This window comes from Papaver somniferum, chromosome 6, assembly GCF_003573695.1.
Source record: "Papaver somniferum cultivar HN1 chromosome 6, ASM357369v1, whole genome shotgun sequence".
In the NCBI taxonomy this organism is placed as follows: domain Eukaryota; kingdom Viridiplantae; phylum Streptophyta; class Magnoliopsida; order Ranunculales; family Papaveraceae; genus Papaver; species Papaver somniferum.
Genome location: NC_039363.1, coordinates 114120685 through 114129037, shown reverse-complemented (window position 1 = coordinate 114129037; position 8353 = coordinate 114120685). Strand labels below are relative to the sequence as shown.

At 38.1% G+C, this 8353-nt stretch overlaps 1 pseudogene; it reads right to left on the bottom strand.

The window, feature by feature from the left end:
* Positions 1–8252: 8252 nt before the first annotated feature.
* On the bottom strand, positions 8253–8353 carry LOC113292186 (annotated as a pseudogene).

Genomic DNA, 8353 nt, shown 5'->3' with positions numbered 1-8353 from the left:
CTTGGTTGGCATACTTATTGACTACAGGAGGAAGTACCCTGATGCGAAATTCCAATTGTTGTACACGAGTTTGTACTCAAGCATACTAAAATTCATATGAAGTGACAGAGCTCTACTCAGATAGTCACACTATGGACATCAATATCCGGAGTCAAAACTAATCACATGGATAGATCAAGAAGATGGATATAGAAAAACATAGATGGTTTTGATGTTTACTAGGTGAACGGTGTTTCTCATATATGTCTGAAGGCCTCCGCCAAAATGAACCTATCCTAATGGACTGAGATACTAGTCTGACTAATATCAACACACTGGCATATACAAGGGAACCAGTGATTGATAATCCTAACTCTAGGCAACACAGCTGGCATATACAAGGGTTCCAGTGGTCGACTTTATTGAATTTATTCCAGTTGGTCAGATGGTCTGGTCTCTTTTTTTTTTTTTGCATCTCAATCACTCTAATTTACCCTAGCATTGGTAACAACTTGAATCGTGAGCCCCACCTAATCACCTAGAGAAACATAGTTTAAAAACAAAACAAAATAAAAACAGAAGTGAAAAGGACTCAACGAGATATGGTGAAACTATCATGTTATTTCTAACACCTGAGCTCTGTGCTTTTATGAATAGAATCTTTAGATGTTGCCATCTAGTCAGATTGGTTCCTCAACTCCTACAACCAAAATGCTTCCATCCACTTAGATTGGTTAGTGTCATCCTTAATAGGGATAAATTTCTAGGCTCTGGAGTTTATTTTTATTTCTTGCAACGAAAAGGTAACAAAAAGTTCTACCTCAAGCATACTAAAATTCATATGAAGTGACAGAGCTCTACTCAGATAATCGCACTATGGACATCAATATCCGGAGTCAAAACTTATCACATGGATAAATCAAGAAGATGGATATAGAAAAACATAGATGGTTTTGATGTTTATTAGGTGAACGGTGTTTCTCATATATGTCTGAAGGCCTCCGCCAAAATGAACCTATCCTAATGGACTGAGATACTAGTCTGACTAATATTAACACACTGGCATATACAAGGGAACCAGTGATTGATAATCCTAACTCTAGGTCAACACAACTGGCATATACAAGGGTTCCAGTGGTCGACTTTATTGAATTTATTCCAGTTGGTCAGATGGTCTGTTTTTTTTTTTTTTTTTCATCCCAATCACTCTAATTTACCCTAGCATTGGTAACAACTTGAATCGTGAGCCCCACCTAATCACCTATAAAAACATAGTTTAAAAACAAAATAAAAACATAAGTGAAAAGGACTCAACGAGATATGGTGAAACTATCATGTTATTTCTAACACCTGAGCTCTGTGCTTTTATGAATAGACTCTTTAGATGTTGCCATCTAATCAGATTGGTTCCTCAACTCCTACAACCAAAATGCTTCCGTCCACTTAGATTGGTTAGTGCCATCCTTAATAGGGATAAATTTCTAGGCTCTGAAGTTTATTTTTATTTCTTACAACGAAAAGGTAACAAAAAGTTCTACCCCACCCCCAAACTTAAATCTAACATTGTCCTCAATGTTTCTAATCAAAGAACAGTACCAAAAATATAAGTAACAAGAGGAAATAGTAAAGAGAGAAGTCGGAAAGATAGTACCTGGGTGAAGTGTAACCAAAAACCTACAAAAATATTATACAACATACAAAATCGCCTCGATGGTCAATCAAGGTAAACAGGGTCCTCTAGAGGGACCTCCTCAACATCACTTGTAGGAAAAGGCTCTAAAAAGGGCTTCAATCGCTGACCGTTAACCTTCGAAGAACTACTACTATCTGGTGTCTCAATCTCAACAGCGCCATGAGGAAAAACAGTACGGACCAAAAAGGACCGGTCCACCAAGAGCGCAACTTCCCGGGGAATAGATGCAAACGAGTGTCATACAGAAGAACTTTTTAACCTGGAGAAAATGACTTTCGTAAAATATTCCTATCATGCACAAGTTTCATTTTGTTCTTATACTCCTTAGCACTATCATATGCATCTCTACGAATCTCGTCCAACTCATTGAGCTGGATCTTTCTTTGAGCTCCTGCCTTGTCAAGTGAAAAGTTTAAGTTCTTAATAGCCCAATAGGCTCGATGCTCTAACTCAACAGGCAGGTGACATGCCTTGCCAAACACTAAAATAAGGTGACATTCCAATGGTGTCTTAAACGCAGTACGGTAAGCCCATAAGGCATCAGTAAGCCTCGACGACCAGTCTTTCCTATTTGGATTAACTGTTTTCTCTAGAATACGTTTAATTTCCCTATTGGAAACCTCTACCTGACCACTAGTCTGAGGGTGATATGGGGTTGCTACTTTATGGGTAATACCGTATTGTTTCATTAAAAGAGAAAATGGTCTATTACAAAAGTGTGAACCTCCATCACTAATTATAGCTCGCGGCGTACCAAAACGTGTAAGTATATTCTCTTTCAAAAACTGGACTACGACCCTGTGGTCATTCGTTCTACACGGAACCGCCTCAACCCACTTAGACACATAGTCTACAGCGACAAGTATGTAAAGATAACCAAACGAAATAGGAAATGGACCCATAAAATCAATGCCCCACACATCAAAGACCTCAATCACTAAAATAGGGTTCAAAGGCATCATATTTCTACGGGAAATGGTTCCTAACTTCTGGCAACGCTCACAAGAAACACAATGACTATGGGAATCTTTAAACAACGAAGGCCAGTAAAATCCACACTGCAAAATCTTAGCAGCAGTCTTCTTAGCACTAAAATGACCCCCACATGCATGTTCATGACAAAAGGAGATAATACTAGACTGGTCACTCTCAGATACACATCTCCTAATAATCTGGTCCGGACAATACTTAAACAGATAAGGATCGTCCCAAAAGAAATGCTTAACCTCGGCTAAAAACCTAGAACGATCTTGCTTACCCCAATGTTGAGGGGTTCGACCAGTAACAAGATAATTCACTATATTTGCATACCAAGGTGATTGGGAAACAGAGAACAATTGTTCATCAGGAAAGCTATCCCTTATAGGAAGGGAATCACTAGGGGAACTAACAACTAGCCTAGACAAGTGATCTGCTACTACATTTTCTGCACCCTTTTTGTCTCTAATGTCTGGGGAAAATTCTGTAACAATAGGATCCATCTAATCAATCTAGGTTTGGTATCCTTCTTAGATAAAAGGTATTTCAAAGCAGCATGATCTGTATAGATTATGATCTTAGAACCTAATAGGTAGGACCTAAACTTATCCAAGGCAAACACGATGGCTAAAAGTTCCTTCTCGGTAGTTGTGTAGTTCATTTGGGATCATTCAGAGTTTTGCTAGCATAATAAATCAATGAAGTAATTTGTTTTCTCGTTGTCCTAAAACGACGCCTATAGCATAATCTGAAGAATCACACATAATCTCAAAGGGTAGGTTCCAGTTAGGTGCCTGGACTATCGGGGCAGTAGTGAGTAAAGTTTTAAGCTTCTCAAAAGCCTCTAAACAAGCATCATCAAAGACAAACTTAACATCTTTTGCAAGCAAATTGCAAAGAGGTCTAGAAATCAAGCTAAAATCCTTAATGAATCGACGGTAAAAACCTGCATGCCCTAGGAATGACCTAATATCTTTTACGGTTTTTGGGACCTGTAAAGTCTTAATAAGGTCAACTTTGGCTTTGTCTACCTCTATACCCTTTGAAGAGACGATGTGCCCTAATACAATTCCTGATTTAACCATGAAATGGCATTTTTCCCAATTAAGCACTAAATTTTTTTCCTTACACCTAGTCAACACTAATGTCAAATGATGCAAGCACTCATCGAAAGATGAACCAAACACTGAAAAATCATCCATAAAGACCTCTAAGAACCGTTCTACCATATCAGAAAATATGCTCATCATACAATGAAAAGTTGCAGGGGCATTACATAGCCCGAAAGGCATGCGTCTATACGCAAAGGTACCAAAGGGACAGGTAAAGTGGTTTTTCTTGGTCTTCTGGGGCAATAACGATCTGATTATAACCGGAGTAGCCATCTAAGAAGCAATAGTGACTATGTCCAGCTAATCGCTCTAGCATTTGGTCGATAAAAGGAAGGGGAAAGTGATCCTTCCTTGTGACCTTGTTCAATTTCCTATAGTCAATACACACACGCCATCCCGTGGTCACTCGGGTTGGGATTAATTCATTATTATCATTCTGGACTACAGTGATACCTGATTTCTTGGGGACAACCTGAACAGGGCTGACCCACTTACTGTCTGAAATTGGGTAAATAATACCCGCATCTAACAACTTAAGCACCTCTTTTCGAACTACCTCTTTCATGTTAGGGTTCAGTCGACGTTGCATCTCCCTAGAAGGTTTGGAGTCTTCCTCTAAATGAATCTGATGCATACACACAGTAGGACTTATACCCTTAATGTCTGCTATAGTCCACCCTAAAGCTTCCTTATTGTCTTGAAGTACATTTACTAGCCTACTTTCCTGATCACTATCCAAATTGGAAGCTACAATCACAGGTAAAGTCTCAGATGGGCCTAAAAACACATACTTTAGAGTATCGGTTAGTGGTTTAAGGTCCAACTTTGGGGGCTCTTCTAAAGAAGGAATTAGGGTAGTCTCAGAAACTGGTAACGGTTCGAACCTAGCTTTCCATCTATTAGTGTCTAACACAGGGGTAGAATCTAATAGAGCATTCACCTGTTCAATAGTGATATCGTCGTCAAAATCTAAACCAAAATGGGATAGACAACTTTCTAATGGGTCTTCAGACAAGATGTTTGGTAATGACTCCTGAACTAAGGCTTCTATCATGTTCACCTCCTCAACACATGTGTCATCTAGCTCATGAGATTGCTTACTGACATTAAAAATGTTCATATCCATAGTCATATTACCAAAAGATAAACTCATCACACCATTTCGACAATTAATGATCGCATTAGACGTAGCTAAAAATGGGCGACCTAAAATCACAGGTATCTGGTTCTCTGGGTCAGGACAAGTTGGGTATCTAGGACCACCAAATCTACTGGATAAATAAACTTTTCGACCTCAATAAGAACATCCTCGATAACACCTCGAGGGATTTTAACAGACCTATCAGCTAACTGCAGTGTCATCTGAGTAGGTTTCATTTCACCAAGTCCTAGCTGTAAGTATAAATGGAATGGCAGTAAGTTCACATTGGCTCCTAAGTCAAGTAAAGCTTTTTCTACCCGGAAGTTACCTATTGTGCAAGCAATGGTAGGAGAACCTGGGTCTTTGTACTTTGGAGTTGTGGTGTTCTGAATGATTGAAATTACGTGACTAGCTAAAAAGGCTTTCTTATGGACGCTAAGTTTTCGCTTTCGCGTACACATATCCTTAAGGAACTTGGCATAAGCAGGAATTTTCCTAATTGCATCTAATAAGGGAAGGTTTATGGTAACTTGCTTAAAAACCTCCACTATGTCATTAAAGTTCGATTCCTTCTTTGTTGGTACTAGTAGCCGAGGAAATGGGGCTCTAGGCCTAAAATCAGACCTTTCAGGAACCGAATTCACATCATTAGAAACTTTATCAGTCTCTTCAGCTACTGGTCCTGAGAGGTGAGATCCTGAGGGGTGAACTACAGTATGTTCACTATCGGGCATGGTTACCTTATTGTCTACAACTCTACCACTTCTAAGGGTTCTAACAGCATTCAATTGATTCGATAGTTTTGCACCTAATTCATGAACTCCTCTAGGGTTGGGTTGTGTTTGACTAGGAAACTTTCCTTTTTCTCTCAAAGAATCACTTATCAGACCAACCTGGGTTTTTAGGGTTTAGAGTTTTCCATTCCGTTTTTATTATCAGTCATCTTCTTCAATATTTTTCTATGGCTTTTAAGAAAGTCGTGTCTTGCTAATAGTTTTGTAACTAGGGTTTTTACGGTTGAAGCTACTTGGGTATTAGGCTATTTTCTTAATTGAATTGAATTATGAAGCAATAGACAATTATGATTTGAACTAATTAATTTTTGAATATTGTTTATTTGATTGATTGAAAAATGAGTTGTTGCATTGCCGGTTCTAGAAACCTATGTGAGTGATTGATAATCTTACAAATATGTTTGGTCACATTGTTTGACAGTCCATGCTTCGTTAAAAACTTTGATGGGTTATGCTTAGAATAGTCAAACAATATTTGTGAATTAATATTTAGTTTCGTATAACTTTCTCGCTGATGCGTTTTGATGGTGCATGCTTGGATTTATTCTTTTGATGCGCTATACTTAGGGTATACCAGTGACGTTTACGACTCTATGCTTATAATAGGTGATTACAATAGAATAAAAGATAAATACATTTTCAGAATTATGTTTCTTATCAGTAATTGAATAGAAATAGTAGTTGATTCCATAAAACCCTAGTTACCGACTCTCACATCCTTGGTTACATTTTTATTATTTTGCTTTCATTGTTTCAAAAACTTCTGAAATATTGAATTTGATTGGTTACTTTTTGGTATTAGTTAGTAGCAGTATTTTCACACTCCTCGTGGGAACAACCTGTACTTGCCATTGTCTACTAGTTAGACACTGTGCACTTGCAGTATTATTATTGTGCACATCATTTTCTCTCAAAGAATCAATTTTTGGTGCCGCCGACGCGGACTTGTTTTTAGGGTTTTAGATTTATTTATCTTTTTTTTTTAATTTTTTCTGTCTTTTTTTTTTTATGTTTTTGGGTATTTATCTTGTGTCTACAGGTTCTGGATCATAAAGAAAATTGAGCCAAGGAGTTTGGTGATTTCATAAAGACTTGGAGCTAAAGATTAAAGAAAAAAGAACAGAAAAGAAGAAAATTTTATTTTTATTTTATTTTTAGACAATTTTAGTTTAGGGTTTGTTTATTTTATTTAAAAAAAAAACTGTATTAGGGTTTATTATTTTTGTAACTTTTCTTTATTTTTTTGGACTTTTGGACTTTTGGACATTATTTTTTTTTATTACCCTACAGAAGGGTACTTTAAATATAAACTGTTTGCAGAGAAGGAGGACAATTACGATATTGTCTCTGCACTTTGGGTTCGTACACTAGACATCGGAGTCAGTGGCCCGAGTCGACTACAATCGATTCATCCCCCGTCTGGAACGGGAGGTAAGATTCTAAACACTCGCGAATCCCCTGTCAGCGAGTTACTGGACTCCTTCGTATGCATATATGTTGAGGACTGAATACGGACATTTATTTTTCTAGTAAAGGGCAAGGCCTGGCCATACAAGATAAGGGTTCGGATTTCATCACCGTTCTCTTCTTGCCCGCTTTAGGAACACGTAACCTACCCGAACCTAAGCCTAAAATTTTGACTAGAACGAGACCGATAGGGTAACGAGCTTAACAGGAAAGTCATTCGAAAAATATTGGTTACTCTTTTAAGCATACTTCGAAGTTCTTGACGGTTTCTGTAAGTTGAATGCGTGACTGCGCCGCCTTGTAATACCGGTGAGGCCTTGGGTATCAAAGATCCACCGAGCTTCCCTCGCCTCTATTCAACTTACGTTAACTCGGATTGATTCCAGAGGGGTTTGCTTAAATTGTAACGAATTCCCGTTCGAAGGATTAGAAGCTGGTCTAGAAACAATCTAAGTGGAGCCATCATGCTTTTTGTTTGCTAGAAATCAATAGGTTTGATTTGGTTGAGTCGGCCTTGATCTGTGTTTGCTTACCCTTCCAATTTAGAAAATTCTATTGTATGCCTGAACGTAAAAGAGACGCACTAGGTAGATTTGTTAAAGAGAAACCTAGTAGTTCGAAGCGTCTCGATTACCTTAATCTAGAAAGTCCGGCTTTTGAAGAGTCTGTTTTTGAACGTTCTTTGACTGAGGAGAGAATCCCTGTTGCTCCGATAGCGCCAGAAATGGCAACTTTGAAAGCTTTGTTGAATCCAACTAGGACTACCCGTCCTTCGTGTATTAAGTTAGCTGAAACTGAGGCACCCTATGAACTGAAACCTGGGACTTTACAGATGCTCCCAATCTTTTTAGGGAAAGAAAATGAAAACCCTTATTACCATGTTAGGTATTTTGAGGAAATTTGTAATACTATAAGAATTAGAGGCTTAGATGATGATGCTTTGAAACTTAGGTTATTCCCATTTTCCCTGAAAGATAAGGCCAAGTCGTGGTTGTATAGTTTGGACTCCGAGTCAATTGAGACATATGAACAACTTACATCTTCCTTTTTCAATAAGTTTTTCCCTAGGCACAAAACATCGTCTATTAGGACGCAAAATATGCACATTTTCACAACAAGAGGGAGAATCTTTATATAGGTATTTGGAAAGGTTCAATGATTTATTATCCCAGTGTCCTCATCATGGTTT